General features: G+C 36.8%; 1 protein-coding gene across 25 annotated transcripts in view; it reads left to right on the top strand.

Annotated features, from left to right (window-relative positions):
* The window catches only part of LOC144378022 (uncharacterized), a 109,071-nt gene that overhangs the window by 10,545 nt on the left and 80,034 nt on the right, over positions 1 to 18,492 (top strand). For all 25 annotated transcript variants that reach the window (XR_013439455.1, XR_013439456.1, XR_013439461.1 and 22 more), the window contains exon 2: positions 13,794 to 13,941. The gene's annotated coding sequence lies outside the window, so the exon portion shown is untranslated. The remainder of the gene's footprint in view (positions 1 to 13,793; positions 13,942 to 18,492) is intronic.

Here is an 18,492-nt window from a genome sequence, read left to right as displayed (position 1 = left end):
TACCTGACTATGGCAAATTGATTGAGATGATGTCACTTTAACTGATTAAAGCAAAACTGAAATCATTACAGGAGGGAAATATTGACTTCAGTGACAAATGTCACATAGGGTATTTCTTGACAAGATCACAGGATATCACATGTCAAAGAAAAGTTAAAATATTAGGGGACCCTATTTCATTGCAGAATGTATGTTAATAACTTATTTACTTATTCCCAGTGATATGTTGTGGTTTTCCATTTTACATACACTTTGTTGCCACATGACAAATTAATTAAAAGTATTGTGAAATATAAGCAGTAAGGGGTTTAAAAGTATTTTTTCTTCATGACCTCTTGAATGATAAAAACTTATATACTCATTGATTTTCTTTCTTGTGATTTTGGTTAATTCAATGGCTCTTGAAGTCATGTATTATGTTGCAAAAGTCTGCACTGTGTATAAATTGAAAATAACTTTGAAGGCATCAGCTCTTTTTCAGGAAGTGCAATTGAATGTTCAGTTACTGAAGAGCTACTATTTAAATCCCAAGTTATATTGAAAACAAACATCTAAACCTGTTCTTCTTTCCTAACAAATCTTAAAATTGTAACTGGCATGACTGTGGATGAATATTTAATATAAGAGCCTTTAACTCTCTTTTCCTATTTACCCTGGAAATGTCTTCAATTTGTCTTCTAAGCTTATGTAATTTTAAAAGCATTAGTTAGTGTACAATAATTATCCACCCTCTTTTAAAAGCCAGTGGAAAAAAATTCTAATCATAGAAAAGAGGTGTGATATTTATTCTGAAGTTTTGGTAACATACAAAGTTTTCTTAGTAAACTAGAAGAAACCATCCCTGACAAAATATAATAGGGCAGCTGTTAGGTATGGTTTTTTATTCATATCTTCCTGCCCTGTTGCCACTGGTACTGTGGTGTTTGAATTTTTGTCTTCATCCACTGTCTATTGTTAACAGTGAATTTTTGAAATATACAAAAAAAAATCCAAATTGTATTGCTTCTATAGCTGAATACATTATTAAATTAAAAAATAATATTCACTTTTGTTTTCAAAGTTGTATGTCCAGGCAATAATGAGGTGAATTTGTGCAAAGTGCATCACCCCCAACAAACAAAACAAAACCTTTGCATCTATCAGCTAAAGAGAAAAAAAAAGTTCTCAGAATTCAAATATAAATGTGTTGTTTTTATAATTGAACTCTGGACAAGATTTTATTACATATCTACTATCTACCAAGATGAAACACACACACACACACACACACACACACACACATATATATAATTTAAAAAATTTTAAATCAAGTCCTATCAACACATGATTGTACGTTCTTTGAAGTAAAGGGAGATTTGAAAAATAAGCCTCCAAAATAAAGAGATAATCAGCAGGGCATTATAGCTTACCTTAGTTTTTAGAGATGTTACAAAAGTAATCTTTTTAAAACAACAATATCATGCTTTTTCTTCAAGTACAAAATGAGATGATAATGGGAGAAAAAAGAAGAAGCTCCCCTCCAACTTTTTCCTACACAAACCCCCAAACAACCACAAACAAAACAAAATAAAACCCATCTCCTAAATTCCCCAGAAGAAGCCCCTTACAACTTTGGAAAAGTTTTTGTATAAGTGGGGGTCCTGCCAAGGCTCCCAATTGGTCAAATGTTTTCTTTTCTTTTCTTTCTTTCTTTCTTTTTTTTTTTTAACTCAGTGGGCAATGGATAGACTGTAGTTAGCAGCCTAGAGAAAAAGGCCTGACATTGGGAGCTCAACTCCAAAGACCTACCCTTAGAGATAAATTTGGGACAGCAACTGTTGAATGTTAACCTCTCCTTTCTGAAGGGGATTTGCAGAAGCAGGACACTGAGAGCTGATATAGACAATTTTTTTTTCTTTCTAAGGCATTTCTAACTTTTATGATTCCCCGCCACCCCACCTCCTTCTTTTACTATCTCTCTTTGTGCCTCCAGGGCCAGTGAAAGAGCAGGGCAGATTCTAGATTGCTTTCAGAGTTTGCCTTCTCTGATGATGGATTACCATGTCAATTTAAACGGCATAGGATTAATTTGTTTCAATGATTTCTCTTTAGGCTGAATGCCAGCCGTTTTTCTATCTCTCCTCTTGCTCTTCAGAACACAACAACTGAGAGAGAGAGAGAGAGAGAGAGAGAGAGAGAGAGAGAGAGACTGACTTCTTTCCATATTCTATGTTGGGAGAGAGACAGTAATAGAAATAGACAAGTTAGGTGTAACGTTGCAACAGAGTTATAGGTTTGAGTGTTTTTATCTCTGCCTAAGAAGCTGAAACATACAGCCAGTCACATTAAAATGAAATTGGACTCAACATTTATTCAATAAATACTTGTGTTGTAGATAATCCAGTGCAGAGTGCTTTTGACACATAAGGACTTAATTTGTCTTGGATAACAAGTTATTAATATGGCACATTTAAACTTGCCACCTACAATAAGGTTATTGAGATCTATAATAACCCAAATGATCATTGTGAAAAATAGTTTGGGTGAGAGAGGAAGAATTTTTTAGACTGTCTAGCTTTATCTTATATATATATATATATATATATGTCCACACACACACTATCAACACATAGGCATACATGCATGTGTGTGCCCCCTATCTCCAGATCACATACATGACAAAAAAAATTCAGTGAAGTTGAAAAGTTCCTTCCATTATGCAGATGTAGCTAACCTTCCAAAACCAAGACTGTGTCAGAAAGGATTTTTCTCTTTTGAATTATTTCTGACATGCACAGGAAACATGCTGTCCAGATCTACTTTTTTTGCAAAACCAACCGCATTATGAAGTTGAAAATGGTGCCAAAATGCACAAAGGTGCATCTAAATCAAACACCCCTCCATCTTTTTCACCTAAAGTTGCAGCCAGCCAGTGCATGTTGCTGATAGATTATTTCATGTAAAATGCCTTTATTCTATCTCTACAGTGATTGTTTTATTTTCCTCTTTAAAGGGAGGTCATCCAGTGAATACAGAAATATAGGAAAGGGATTTTAATATGATGGGAAAAAGTGATATTTGAACACTGGGCTTCATTTTTACCACACTTTTCTAATTGCCTCTCTCTGCTCCAACATTCCCCTACAGTAAAATTTAGCATTATAGTTCAGAATAATAAATTGCATTTGGATTATGAATACAAATAGATTTTTTTAGCTTTCCTCTTTCTGTCAGTTCTCTCAATGCATAGGCAGGCTTTATTTGTGTAATTCTACTTTCTAAGGACATCCACAATCAGAGGCCAATCAATGACTGTCAGAACCTGAATCTATGCAATTTTAATTTGTGCAAAAGTTGTTGGTTGCTAACCTTGGGGAGATTGTGCATCTCTAAGAAACCAAATCTTTGAGAGCTCTCCCTGGGAAATGATGTTACACATGAGCAGAAAATCCAGGCAAGAAAGGCTAATTGAATGAAGAGAGAGAATTAGGTTAAAAAATAGAGTACAATCTAGTATCACATTTTCACTAGTGTAACTTGAAATGAAGGTGTCTTCAAGTCGCCAGTGATGCCAGAGTGTTTAGATGTTGGCCACAGATGGGAACACCTATTGAAATGTGTCTGAAGAAGATTAATAGGGCTTGTCACTGTTGGGAAAGCACTGCTTTGCTGTAAATTTCTACCAGCACAAGATGAATTACCGATGAATGCTCACTTATCAACCCCATCACTATCGTTCGACACTAAATCAAATTGAGAAGTTATCTGCAATCAGAAAATTTCTTTTTAAAATAGACATACACCTTTAGGCCCCAACTGTTTAATAATCCCACGCACAAAACAATTCTCTATACCACAATACTTCTTTAGCTTAATTGGAATTATTCTCAATAATGAATATATTATTAAGTTCCCACATAATGAAAAGCTAATCAAACACCAAAGTTTGGCAGTATTTTAACCAGTGTGTGAAGACTTCTTGGGGGTCATCATTTAATACTTTATAAAACATGTTCTTTTTACTTTTAGATTTTTCTTTACTGAGAAGACAAAAAAAAGTGGGTTTACTATTTCAAACCCTTCAATATAAGGGGTGTTTCATGCTCTGTTAAAATTGTGAGAATTGCAAGTTTTATGTAGAGAACAGTAGAATAGGATTAAATGATAATGGAGGACAAGCACTTTTAAAAAATGATATAAGGGTGTTTCATGTAATTTAGTTCAGGGAGTATTGGGGATTGAATACAGCACCTCCAGAATAGTAGGCATGTAGTCTATGACAGAACTGTCCCCAACCTTCTTCATACCTCATTTTTAAGTTGGTTAATTTGAGAAGCAAAACACAGTCATTTCTTTTTATTTTCTGCTAAACAACTCTAAGCATCCAGAAGTTTTCCAACTCAGGGATAATCATATTTTGATAAAATCATCAACTCTTGCATTTTTACAGGGCTCTTCCTATTTAAAAAGTGTCTGAGGCCTGACTCATTTGAATTTTTTGATGCTGGGGATTGAACGCAGGGTCTTGTGCATGTGAGACAAGCACTCTACCAACTGAGCTACATCCCCAACCCCTGACTCATTTGATTTCTATTGAAATCCTGTTCAGGCAGGTATTCTGAATTCCTATTTTACACCTGAGTAAACTGAGGCTCAAAGTTTTTTAAACTCTAGTGATGTCAGAAAACTAACAGAAGCTCCATTTGAAACTGTTTTCTGCGTTCCTTTTAGTATTTTTTTCACTCCAAGTCATTATGTATATAAAATTATGTAAGTAAAGAATAAAACTATGATGATGATGGTTGCTGCAGTTAACACTATCTGCCAAAACTATGGTCAGCATTTACATGTTGTTTTATTTCATTTCTATACAGTTATTTTAGATAGATACTGCTATTATTTCTATTATCAAAAAAAATGAAAACAAAACAAAAAGATGCTTACAGAGATTGAGGACTTGCTTAAAATTCTTATTGCTAGGAAGTTGGAATGTGTTACTTAAATCCAGGAAGTCTGAATGCAAAGCCACTGCTCTATCCTATGTTCCTGTTTTCAATTTTAAGGAACATTGAATTATTCTGAATGATCACGGAAGTCTCACTTATTTTCCAGAATGTAAAAATTTCTCAGATTCTGAGACAGTGTTATGATGAATAGGCCCTGGTTTGGAAATAAAGAGAGCTGGATATATTCCTTTTAAATTTATTTAACTTATCTATTAGTTGTTGTTGTAGTCCTGGGGGTGAAACCCAAGTCCTTGGGCATGCTAGTCAATGAGTTATACCCCAGTTATACCCCACTGAGTTATACTCCAGTCCTGTGACTTGGCTTAATTATTTACTAAGTAGGTGACCTCAACCTCATTGATCTTTTTTTTTCCATCATCTCTAAATTGGGGTGACTAGATCTAGTGAGCCTTTGTATATTGCTTTTCGGTGCTTCTCTCATTCATGATTACTAAGAGGAAAGAAAAGGGGAACAGAAAAGAAATAACTATCTCTAAGGGTGTTTGGAGACAGTAACATTCAGAGGTTGGAGAAAACATGGCTCCCATTTCTAGGAGATGGGTATTGAGTACACTCAGCATTAATTGAGGTCTCTATTTTCTTTTTCTTGCCTCCAGAGAGCACTAAACACAATCGTCCCTTCCTATCAGATGGGGATCAGTTCCAGGACTCCCATCGAATATCTATCAGAGGATGCTCAAGTCCGTTATATACAATACTGTAATATTTATGTGTAACCTATGAACATTCTCCTGTTTAAATAGTCTCTAGACTTCTCATTACTTAATGCAATGTAAATAATAGTTATACTTTCTTGTTTAGAGAATAATTACAAGGAAAAAAGTTGGTGTGTGTTCAGTATGAGCACAATTTTGAAAAAACAAAATTGTTTTTTCAAAAAAAAGGCCCTCATTGATGCAGAGATCTTACTCTACCTGAAACAATGGAGGTTCTCTAGAAAACCATCTAGTTTAAATTTGATTTTCCAAGTAAAAGCAAGAAGATAAACTGGAGGTTTGTAGAAGTTAGGGGACTTACTCAGGGTCATCCAACTAATTGGTGACACAGTTGAAACTGAATCCTGTTCCTCAAACCAGGAATTGCCATCACCTCCACCTCACCCTTCCAAAAGCCCAAAAAACCAAAAACCTCTCCTCTACGTTATGCTTCTTATTCAACAAAATACATACTTTCCATCAGCTGGTCATGTTCCTGTTATAACTATTTCTCTATTTTATGATGTGATTCTTTGTATGGGTTATTATTAGTTGTAATATGAAATTTTCCTAACTCTCTCTCACAATCATTTTTCATAAAACCTATTAAGCTAACCAGCCAAACAGTGGAAGCTGCAAAGAAGAATCACAGTATAATAAGAATATTCTCTAATCTCCATTAGGTCACAATAATACTCGAATCAGTATTTATTACAATCTTCCTCTGATAACTTCCAAACCAAAATTGCTAGATTTATATTCTCTAATGGTTCCCAGTGGGAAAAACCTATGTTTTTTATCTTCCTTTTCCTGTCCCAAATCATCCTTCCAGATACATTGCTTGCTTTGGGAACCCCTGTCTGGGTTTAATCAGAAGTTGCAAGACAAAATGTGCATTATTAAGAAATATAAATATTTTCAGAAGCAATCAAAGGGATGAAAGATTGATTCAGCATGTAGATTGGACCTAATTTGAAGCAGCTTTGTTCTAATGAGAGCTACTGGGACAGAAAGTTAGGAGCTGTCATGGCCACCAGTTGGAATTTCCAATGCTTTGGAATAACCTGTCAAGATTCCTCTTACTAGATATGCTGAAACTTTTTGCAAGGTACAGTTTCCAGTCTGTGTCCTAAACCACCCTCCTTGCCATGCTTAGGGACTTGTGGTAGTCAGCTTTGAGAAATTATGACTAATTCCTTCTCCATGGAGTTTACATCAGCAAGTACCTCCCTTTTCAAAACTCGGAAGTTGGCTTAGTGTTAACTTTCATAAGAACATTTTGGCCTGAAGGCATCTGTATTACAATTTCTTTCTTGGCTTAATAAAAGGTATCACATTATCTACCTGGTCAATCTCTATTGGCTTTCAAAATAGAGACATGGAAAAACCTAATAAGCCTCATTAGTATATCTGCTTTAAAAACAACAGGCTGCCTCATTTAGCATGTTGCTTTGAAACATCCCAGAAGAGCTGGGTGGTCACTGCTTGAATACAGGTATTGCTAATTTGGGATCTTTGTTAGTCTGGTAGCTCTGGAAAAAAAAAAAGTCTAATGTATAGGTGGAATTTTAATACACAAAGGATTAAACCCTGATTATTGTATCTTGTTTTTGTTTTCTTTCTTTCTTTCCTTTAATCCCACTTTTTGTCCGCATGGCCATGTGTGAGAGATGGCTTGATTTTCTTGATATGGTTCACCCATCCACAGCTGGAATTCCAAAGAGGACTCAAAATGTCTTTAAAATCAACACAACTCAGGGAGCCTGAGAGAACAAGTTTTCCTTTGTTGTAGGGTATAGTATTATTTGCTGTAGGTTTTTTGATATACATTCTAAATTAGGCCTGCAAAGGCATGCTTCATCTTTAATTCATCACTCTCAGCTGAAAGAGATTAGCAATGTCTAGCACGCACCCCTCGTATGGTGCTGACCTCATCAAGTATGGCCTGAAATTAATTAGCCTCATTCATTCCAAATGGAAAAGGATAATGGAGCAGCATTTTAGAGATGACCATCACAAATTGTATGCAGCATATTTAAAAGGCCCCTATTTTCAAACCATGTAGATTAAAATTCTTTCCAGGGTTTACAATATGCCTGAGTTATCAAGGACCCAAAGCAGAGCCCAGTCAGGCTTCATGCATGTGTGTATGTATGCATTCGTATGCGGGCAGAGTTGTATGTTGCATGAGTACCAGTGGCCATGTATAGATATGTCCATTATTTAGCTGGCTGGTTCTCCAGGATGACACCTGGAATATTTGATCAACAAAAGTCTGTTGTTTAATATTGTTTTAAATGATTCAGTAGTAAAAAAAAATAAAAATAAAAAATAAATGATTCAGTAGTGGAAAATATTAAGTGGACTTTTTTGTTTTTTTGCTGTTAAGTGGAACATGCCAGCACAAACTTTGCTGTTTTTCAGTAAGATGCAATTCATTCTCTAATTTAGAAACAGAAAAGCTTCTTAAAGAAATGCTCAACTTTCTATTTTGAGTTATTTTTGAAACTTTTTATGTTTTTTCCCATTCCCTACTGTTTGATCGTAAGTTAGATTACAGAATCCCTTAAATTTATCATCTTGCTAAGATTAGCTGGTTTTTCTCTTTTGGGGATTGAGTAAGGGAGGTCAAAATTTTGAATATCAAAACTGCTTTATTTTCAAGCCAACAAAATCTTGACCAGGGTTCTTTGGGATTCTCAAAGATGTTGTAAAGTTTATTTTTATGAGCAGAGTTTGGGGACTACAAATGGAAGAAGAAAAAAAGAAAAAGCATGACTTTTTTTCTGTGTGTTTTCAGCTTCTAATTTTTTTCATTAGTATGAAAAGTAGCCAATGAATGAAAAGGTATTATTCATATTTGGGGGGAATTTTATATAGCATACATTTCTTTGTTTTCTATTTTTTTTTCCAGTACTGGGATTGAACTCAGGGGCACTCTACCTCTGGTTACTAAAAAGGGCTTAGGATCCCTTTTTGTTTATGCAATTTTATTTGAGAGAGGATCTCACCAATTTTGCACCGGCTGGCCTTGAACTTGCAATTCTCTTAGTCTCTTAAGTAGCCGGGATTATAGGAGTGGGCCACCACACCTGGCTTATGGTTACTTTTCTTAAGAAAAAAAAATGATCTCAGAATAATTTTGTTTCATTAAATTAAAAGTGGTTGTTCTGAGTAATATTACTGAAAAGCTTTCATTTAATTCTTGAAGGGAAAAATGCATTTTAGGCAAATAATCTTTTCAGAGTTCATTGACAGGAGTTTCATATATGTTATTTAAGATTATTTGGTCTTATAATAACACAGAAACTGCCAAGTATGTTTCTCATATCTCTGCAAAAATTAAGATTTAGAAATTTATCCAAGCTTACTTTTGCCTAATCTTCTCATCCCAGAAGGCCCTTTTATCTAATGGGCAGTTATCATTTATATGTACAAGATCATCAATCACTAACTGTGAACCTATCATTTTGATATAAAAGATCTATCCTTAAGTCTGCCCAAACCTCTAGCATATAATTTGAGGAAATTGACTTGCTTAAAGTCTGGGCTTCTGACTTCTGGGGAATAAAATGAAAAATTGGGGAACGCTTACATTATACACATTTGATTTTAAAGTCACAGTTTAACTGAGCCAGGGATAAGAGGATGATGTGATACAGATTTTTATATATTGACAGAAATAGATCATTTTGCTAATCATCATCTAAATAATTTGAAATTTTGTGGCAAATAAACACAGTAGTAAATAAAGAGGAATATTCTGTAAAAATTGCTTTCTCATCAAAGCATGTGTTACCAAAAATATGATAGTCTTCTAATAATAAAGGTGAAATTTTATTTATTATTGAGACAAAGGAATACATGCATTCTATAATATTGCAATTTGTTCAGAGACTGAACAGCCTGTCTCAATTTTTACTTAATATGTCTTGTCAATTGAGGTAAAAATGGTAGAAAAACTGTAAATATAAGGATTCGGTTGTATGAAATTTGAGTTCATTCAAATAAAAAACTTAAAGTAAAACTCAGATGAACTTACTCAATTTCATTTGGTATCCACCTGAAGCTATAAATCCTTTGTTGGCATTTGAAGGTAGAAAGGAGGTTCACTAAAATTTAAACCAGGTTTTCCTAAACCCTAAACTAGACTCGATAACTTTGGGGTAAACTATGGTTCCATTTTAGGTTCATAACAAAACATTCATCCTATTTTAGCTAATGATGAATGGATGATGGGTTAGAGGAGAGGGAACTAGAAGATATTTTTGGAATTGTTGTTTTATTTTATTTCATATTTCCTGTCATGTTCTGTATCAGAGAAGAGCAGTATAATGAGACAAATTTTTAGTGATGTCTGGAAAGATGACAACAAACAGGAGATCAGAGCAGGGAAACTGGCAGTCTTTGAATTGCCAAATATGCACAATTTCTTTTTAAAGGAGAACATGGATGAAGAACTAACATTTGTAAGGTGCTTAGTATTCTTGAGCACTGTTCTAAGTGTTTCACCTATATTAATTTAGTTTTCTATCACAGTCCCTGGCAAACACTATTATTTCTATTCTCCAGATGAAAAACACCAGGCAGAGGGAAAGTCACATAACTTGCCCCAAAGTCACACTGCTTGTCAAAGTGATCTCACTCCCACAACCACTTGTTTTGGAGTCTCCACCCTTAGGTCTGGTGCTATATTGCTTCTCAAGGGAACATACAGTTACAGTGTTCTTTGGAAAATGAACTGCAGCAGACTATGAATGGAAGGGAAGTCTTCCCTTCTTTTTGACTTTTGAGGGTAGTAGGAAATTTATGGGGAAAAGCCAATTTTCTTATCCCAGAAGTAGGTGGGGAATTGGTTTCCCAAACCTCCACTTAGAAAACTACATTATATGTAGGATGCCTCAGTGTGCAAGGCAGAGGGGAACAAAGTGAAATTTAAAGAAAGTTTGGAATGACAGGGTGAGAGATTGCCTTAGAAGGAAAGATGGAAAGAACTAAATAAGTAGAATTGGCTAAGCAGTAGTTACTAGAGAACTAGACTGTGTTCTAGAAATATTTAGAAGAAAAATGAGGGCCTACAAATGTCAGTAGGGAGGTTGGAAAGAAGCAAAAAAGGAAAGGTATAAGAGCAAATCAAATTAAACTCTAAGAGTCTGACATTGTCTTGAGAGACCCACAAAGAAAGCCATATTTTCTTAGAATAGTGAAGCCATAGCCAGAGATTTCATAGGAAAAGAAAATTTCATTCCCTGTGTTGTACTTTGAAGCAGAGAAATAGGCTAAAAACGATGGTTTAGGGCTATGGGTGTAGCTCAGAGGTAGAGCACTCAACTAGAGTGCATAAGGCTCTGGGTTCCATTCCCAGTACCATTAAAAAAAAAAAAAAGATTGAAAAAATGCTTTGCATAAATTGGCATGGTTTGTGTGCACCTGTAATTTCAGTAACGCAGGAGGCTGAGATAGGAAAACAGCAAGTTTATGGCCAGCCTCAGCAACCTAGCAAGGCCCTAAGCAACTTGGTGAGACCCTGTCTCAAAATAAAAAAGAAAAAAATCTAGGAATATTGCTCAGTGGTGAGTCCCCCTGGGTTTAATCCCCAGTCCAAAAAATAAATAAATAAATAAATAAATAAATAAATAAATAAATAAATAAATAAAAAGCTTTGCTGGGGCTGGGATTGTGGCTCAGCAGTATAGTGCTCACCTAGCACAGGGGGGACCCAGGTTCAATTCTCAGTACCACATAAAAATAAAGGCATTGTATTGTGTCAATCTACAAAAAAAAAAAAAATTCTCTCTCTCTCTCTCTCTCTTTCCCCTTTTTAAAAAAAGCTTTGCATAATAACACATGGAATGCCCACATATCCTTTATGTTTATTATCTCATTTAATCTGCATTATATATTTGTAAGGCATATGTATCATTATTTCAACCTTACAGATATGGAAACAGGAATCAGAGATTACGTTACCTGCCCAGGATCAGAAAGCCAAAATCCCTCTAAGTCCTCCCCAAACCTGATCTCCTCCCAGAAGCATACTCTGTGTACTCCCACACAACACCCCCACAATTGTGCTTAGAAGGTGATATTGTAAAACATCGTCTGGTTTTATTCCAAATTCATAATGCTGCATTACCTGGAAGGATCGTACTGATAGGAACACATTATGCTGGAAGGAGACATAGCCCTGTTTCTGAAATCTGGCTGACATCCTCTAGGAGGTGGCCCAGTCTGCTCAGTTTGTTCAGAAACTGTGCATGTTGATTAAACACACAGCAGTGGGTTTGGATGTGGGACCAAATGAGAGCCAGATACACATAAGAAAATGAAGAGGAACTCTCAAAGGAGGCCTTGAGCATCCTGTGTCTACAGACCCCCAAATGAAATCACCTGGCTGTTTATAGGAATCTTAGTGCTGATGAAAAGACTGAATTAACACTGCAAACTGTTCCCTGCCAATAAAGAAAAGTTCCAGATTCTTTAAAAAGTATGTAAAGCATCGATCTGTAAAGTGGCAACAGCATTTGGGACCAATTACCCAGATTAGGCGGCAACAATGGTCTGTTTACACTTTGTAGCCCAGAGCCCTTTGGCTCTGGTCCACAGGCAGGGGATTGTAAATTACAGGAATTTCAGCCCAACATTGACTTCTCTTTTGACCTATGTGTCTGAGTACAGAGAAAAGCAGGTGAAAAAGTCCTGTTGTGACTTGCCTGAAAAATGTCAATGAATAGGGAACTGAACATTGTCTTCCAGGTAAAACACTTAACACATAGACCCTCTGTAAAGGAGGCCTGGGTTTTATCAAGCAGAGAGGAGTCTGGCTGACTACAAAATGTGTCAGGATATAGTTTTTCAGTTTGCAAAGTTTCTCAAAAATGATTTTTTGCAAGAGAAGTTAGGAAATAAAGGCTGTCTGTCATCTTTTGCTTACCTACCATGCCCCTTCAATTTAACTCCCTTTTCCAACACATTGTATATTAGTAACAAATGGTAGATAGTGACATTACTACCATGAAAACTGGATTGGTGGCAATGATTAGCCGAGGTGGCAGCAAATACAGATGTTGAGGGAAAAAAAAATGCATTTAGAACATTTGGACAAAACTCACAAATTTGAATTGTTTAAAACTGAGGTGTAGATTTCTCCCTCTTCTTAGGAGGAACAATCTTCATTTTTCATAACTCTGGTAATTCTAGAACTTTTTGAAAGTACTCTCTTTCCTTTAACATAATCCTGATGTTAAGGCTTTGACCTTGTGGGTGGGGGGAAGGGGTGAATATCCACAGAGATCAGGAAACAAGAAGAAATGGGAAAAGTAGTCATTCCTGAAGAGTAAGCTGCCAAATGCAGCAGTGTGGAAAAGACAGATTATCATTTTACCTGTGCTCATAATGGCATGTGTTCAGAGTCTAAAAATTCAGCCACACCAAATACAACTGTTAGACCATCAAATTGGAAACAACAACAGTCAAGGACTGAATTCTTGTTTTTCAAGTTCTGTCACTTGGACAGTCATTTAGATGAAAACAGAATCCAGGCTGTGATAGTGTAGTGCTGTGGGAATCTCAGAGCAGGAAAGCATTTCAGTTTTGAGCAAATCATCCTGTATGTACTTAGTCTTCTAAGGCAACTCCTAGATGATGCCATTCCAGATCCTTCATACATCAACATATTTTACTGATTAAAAAAAAAACTGGTTGGAAAGCCAACTGTATTCAACTTTGGATTTTTCTGACTCTGGTTCATCTAAATTTTTTTTTTTTTTTACCATTTTCTGCAATGTCAGAGCTTCCTGACATTTACAATTAACTCACAAATTAACTTAGAAATGATAGTAAGCTCTCAGCTAAATGATATAGTGGCCACTGGGGACCAGACCAATTTTCTAGAATAAGGTTAGGACTGAGTTGCTCTGTAACAATGCTAAGGTTGGTTGTATAGAAGCAGTCGTTCAAATGTGAGCAGTAATCTAGGTGTGAAAGGACAGACATTGTTCGTCTCTGAAGTTGGCTGGGTACTTGGCACTCTGACATTTCTTAACCTAATAAAACAGAGATAATCTGTTTACTTTTTTTTTTTTAATTCAAGACTCTATTACAAAATCAAGAAGACATGGACTTCTACGACTGGAAGGAAAATTGAACATTGGTCCAAATTCCTGCTGAACCCAGGGTTTTGGAGATGGACAGATGAGTGCAGATGAAGACTGAGAAATTTCAGGAGTTGCAGATTTAAGGCAGGTAACATGTGTGGGAAGGTCTGGGCAAAAGCCTCCAGTTGGCCCAGGGCCCATCTAAAGAAATGGAGGGGAAGGGCTCAGTCTCCCTAAGCTGCTTGTGTAGGAGAAAGCTTTGTTTATGGAAAGCTTTGTTCCTCAAATGGAAGCCAAAATCCACATCTCTGGAACATCAATCCATCAGATCAAATTCTATCCTTAGAGGACATACAATTGAATCTTGTCCCTTTACCTTGTGACAGACCTCCTGATACTTGAAGATAACGGTCTTACTCCCCAATCCACTGCTGGTGTTTAACTGGAGAGATTCTCCAGTTTCCCATAACTCAGGAACTCTTGCTTTCCTGTGTTAGTCTTGGCTTTTCAGAATCTTTTAAGAAGTCTCTGTCTTTATTTATTTATTTATTTTTTGTGGTGCTGGGGATTGAACTCAGGGCCTTGTGCATGTGAAGCAACCACTCTACCAACTGAGCTATATCCCCAGCCCTTAAGAACTCTCTTGAGGGCTGGGGTTGTGGCTCAGACATAGAGCATGCACCTAGCACATATGAAGTGCTGGGTTCAATCCTCAGCACCACATAAAAATAAATAACGATAATTTTTTTTTTAAAGTCTCTTGAAATAAATAAAATACACAGAAGTTCTGTTTACCAGCAGAGACAGTGTCTGTCCACTGTATCTTGTTACTGGTCTTAAAGAGAACCCTCTACCAGGGAAGAGCTCTGCACCCCTGAGTCAGACTTCAATCATCTGGGGCTTATGCAGTGGATTTAATGCATTTAAGAATGTCTCATGTTTATCCCCATTAAATTTCATTTTGCTTTGGCTTTTTGTTAGCTTTTAGAATCTCTGTGTCTCTCTCATCTTTTGTTGTCTTACAAATTGCCCAGCCTTTTTAGAAGTAGTTTTTCCCAATCATTGAACTAAATTTTGCAGATGTTGGGTTTCTAGGGTTTCTGGGGTCTTCTATGACACTAGTGTTATGTTGAAAATAGTTACATATTTATTTCTTCAATCAGCTCATAAGTAATGGTTAGAAGAGGGGTCTCTGGAATGAAATTTGCTTGGGTTTAAATGCTGCATTTGACTATATACAAGTTAGATGGCTTAGGGCTTGTTTATTTACCTGGCACTCAGTTTCTGCATCTGTAAAATGGAGATAATAATGTAATTACTATATGTAATTGTTTTAATGGCTAGATGATTTGGTATTTTTGGAGGGCATGGGTATGAGGGATTGAACCCAGAGGCACTTAACCATTAGAGCCACACTCCTAGCCCCTTTTACTTTTTATTTTTATTTTGAGACAGGGTTTCAGTACATTGCTGAGGTTGATTTTGAACTTGCGATCCTCCTGACTCAGCCTCCTGAGTCCCTGGGATTACAGGCATGTACCACTGTGCCCTGATGATTTAATATTTTTAAAGCACTTAAACTAGTGTCTAGCATATGGCATGCATTATTTATTAAAGAGATAAAATAAATTGAGAAAAGATACTTAAGAAAGGGGACAATGTTGTTCATATCTATTTCTCTAAAGAGATACAGGGGTTGGGCACAGTGGTGCACGCCTGTAATCCCAGTGGCTCTAGTGGCTAAGACAGGAGGATCTGGAGTTCAAAGCCAGCCTCAGCAAAAGTGAGGTACTAAGCAACTCAGTGAGACTCTGTCTGTAAATAAAATACAAAATCGGGATGGGGAAGTGGCTCAGTGGGCAAGTGCCTGTGAGTTCAATATCCACTACCTCCAAAAACAGAAAAATAAAGAGTTACGGGGGCATTTGGTGCTAAGATGTTGAGAATACAGGTGAATGAGTTTCCATAGTGTTGTAATCACTGGATGTAAGCAGACAATATAATCAATACTCTAGTTTCTAATGCTCACAGATTTTCAATATTATTATAACAAAGAAATCTTGAATCCAGGCTCATGCCTATAATCTCAGCTTCTCAGGAGGCTGAGGCAGGAGGATCACAAGTAGAGGCCATCCTAGGCAATTTAGTGAAACCCTGTTTAAAAAAAAAATTTAAAAAAGGCTGGGGTCATAGCTCAGTGATAGAGTACCCCTTGGTTCAATCCCTTGTAGTAAAAGTACTAAAGAGAGAGAAATCGACCCTGAAAAGAGAAGTTGTGTAGATACAACATCTCTCTGGTGGTTATTTTCCTGCTAACCTTTCTACGAAGAATAACATCAATAGCATCTTTATTGAGGCAAATCTATCATGCCTTCATTTAGCATAGAAGACCAGAAAAATCACACACTCGGGTCCAATCTAAACTCAGAAGGGGAGAATCACACTGCTTAGTTTGTATTTATTCCAGGCTGAGAGGAGATGACATGTATTTTTATCATGAAAAAGAGCTGAACAGGAATGCTAATGCTTCTTAGATATTTATTTCATTTAAAACTTTGGTAGATCCCCAGGCCAGAGGCAGACTCATTGAATAACACATGCTAAGAAATAGATGTTTTAAAACTTCACCCACTGTGTGGAAGTCTCTGCATGGTCCTACCTTTTCATTAACACCAGCCATGAAGCTACTGACGTCAGGTGGGTCTTGATTTATGTGCATAGCAACCTAAGGCTCCCCTAGGTTCCACTTCAGTGTGTCATATCCAGTTCTCATCAGGTTGAAAATTTAAAACTTTCAGAGATACCTTTTTACAGGCAAATCTCTTTGAACCTCAGTCCATGCTAATTTAAACACTTTGGGTATTTTCTTCCTTCTGAATTAGTACAGTTGAGCTCAAAGAATAAAATTCACCGCTGTTTTTTCCTTTGTGTGTGTTCAATAGGTACCCCCAAGCAATTACCTACTGTGAGATGTGGGAGGAGCCATTCTGTAGGAGCAGGGGCCACTGGTAACATGATATGTGGTTGTTGTGTGTGTAATGTGCTAATACTTTTGACAGCAACCATCCGAAAGGGGTGTAGCAAGTCATTTGAAATTTGTACACAGACTGCCCTATCCATTACGCATCGCCCATATCATACCAATAATCTCCCAGGGCAGAGATGCTGTTACACTCGGCGGGCCACGGGCTGCCGTGCGGGTATGCACACAACTCCCACTGACTGTGCCACCGTGACACTTCAATGGGAGTTGTCAGTAGCATAAATTTAGCCCTGTACAGTCGCAACCACAGCGGGCGCAGCTAAACAGAGACCTGGCTGTGTGTTAAAAAGGCTGAGTAAGAACAAAAAAGCTGCCAGTTTTCATAAGAAATCTTATCCCCTGAGCATTGAGAACTGTAGCCTGATACTCACCACACTCTTTATCCTTGTCCCACAACCTGCGGATCCCAGGCTGGGACTTGGAAGCAACGAACAGAGTGGGCATTAAAAAGAAAGGTCTGCTACAGGGCATCAAACCGTGCTTTGCATGCAACCTTATTATGTGAGGGAAAAATTCCCCATAGAGGATCTTTAGAACATTTATTTATCAAAATTTAAAGGAACACCTTGGAACCAAACCCTTCTTCAAATGTAGAAAATTTAAAACACATAAAACAAGGGCACAAAAGTGCTCAGCTTTTCAAAGTCACTCATCTATCCAGTTTGAATCCCACAGTGTTATGGGTGTTATAATATATAACACATAGATTGTCATGCTAACATGATCACTGCTATTGGAGACCTATTTTAGTGTTTTTCAGCATGTTTTCTAATGCAAGTCCTTTTTTTGGCCACTTGAACATCCCCAAATCATATCTTCTAAGTGACCAGGTGTCACTAACCTCAATCCCTGATTGCAATAAACCTCAGGAGTTAATCCTCAGTGCTCCAAGTCCCAGCCCTCGCTGTTGTAAACAGTGAATTCTATTTATTCATAATCAGTGGCAGTAGTATTTTGGCAGGCAGAGCCTGGGTTTGAATCCCTGCTTTGTGCTACAATTACTGTGTGTCTTGGGAGTGTTGTGTAACATCTGTAAACCCCATTTTCCCCATCTGTATCTTGAAGTTGACAAACACTTCTTCATAGTGATGTTGTGAGGACAACATGAGAAACGAAGAGTGGAAGCACTTAGCATAACATACCCTCTCCAACAAATGACACATGGTACTTAGTACACACTCAATAAAAGCTTCCTTGTTTTTTTCTTCTCCACCATTAACTAATAAGCTCATGCTCATTCAAACCTATGTATGTGAAGAAAAACACTGCTCTTAAAAGTAACTCAATTAAATATTATCTCATGAATAAGAGATCACCATACATTTAACAGAATGTATTTAAAGCTACACTCATCCTTTGATTTTTGGTACAGAACAAATAGGAATGATACAATTCTAAAGGAAAAGGAAAAGGAAAGAGTAAGCAAGGAACCACATTAGATATTCAATCAGGTCTGATTAATGGCTACTTCCAGTGGCAATTTTAGCTGAGCTTAAATTCCTGCCTTTCTAACTGTTGTGGGAAGTAGTTTTGGTGTCCATGAAGAAACCGAATGCAGGACTGGGGATGTAGCCCAATGGTGCAGCACTTCCCCTAGCATATGTGAGGCCTTGGGTTCCATCACCCAAAACAAAAGAAAAAATAAGGTTGAA

The sequence above is a fragment of the Ictidomys tridecemlineatus genome, chromosome 5 (genome assembly GCF_052094955.1).
Source record: "Ictidomys tridecemlineatus isolate mIctTri1 chromosome 5, mIctTri1.hap1, whole genome shotgun sequence".
Classification (NCBI taxonomy): Eukaryota; Metazoa; Chordata; class Mammalia; order Rodentia; family Sciuridae; genus Ictidomys; species Ictidomys tridecemlineatus.
This window is presented reverse-complemented; position numbering and strand designations above follow the sequence as displayed.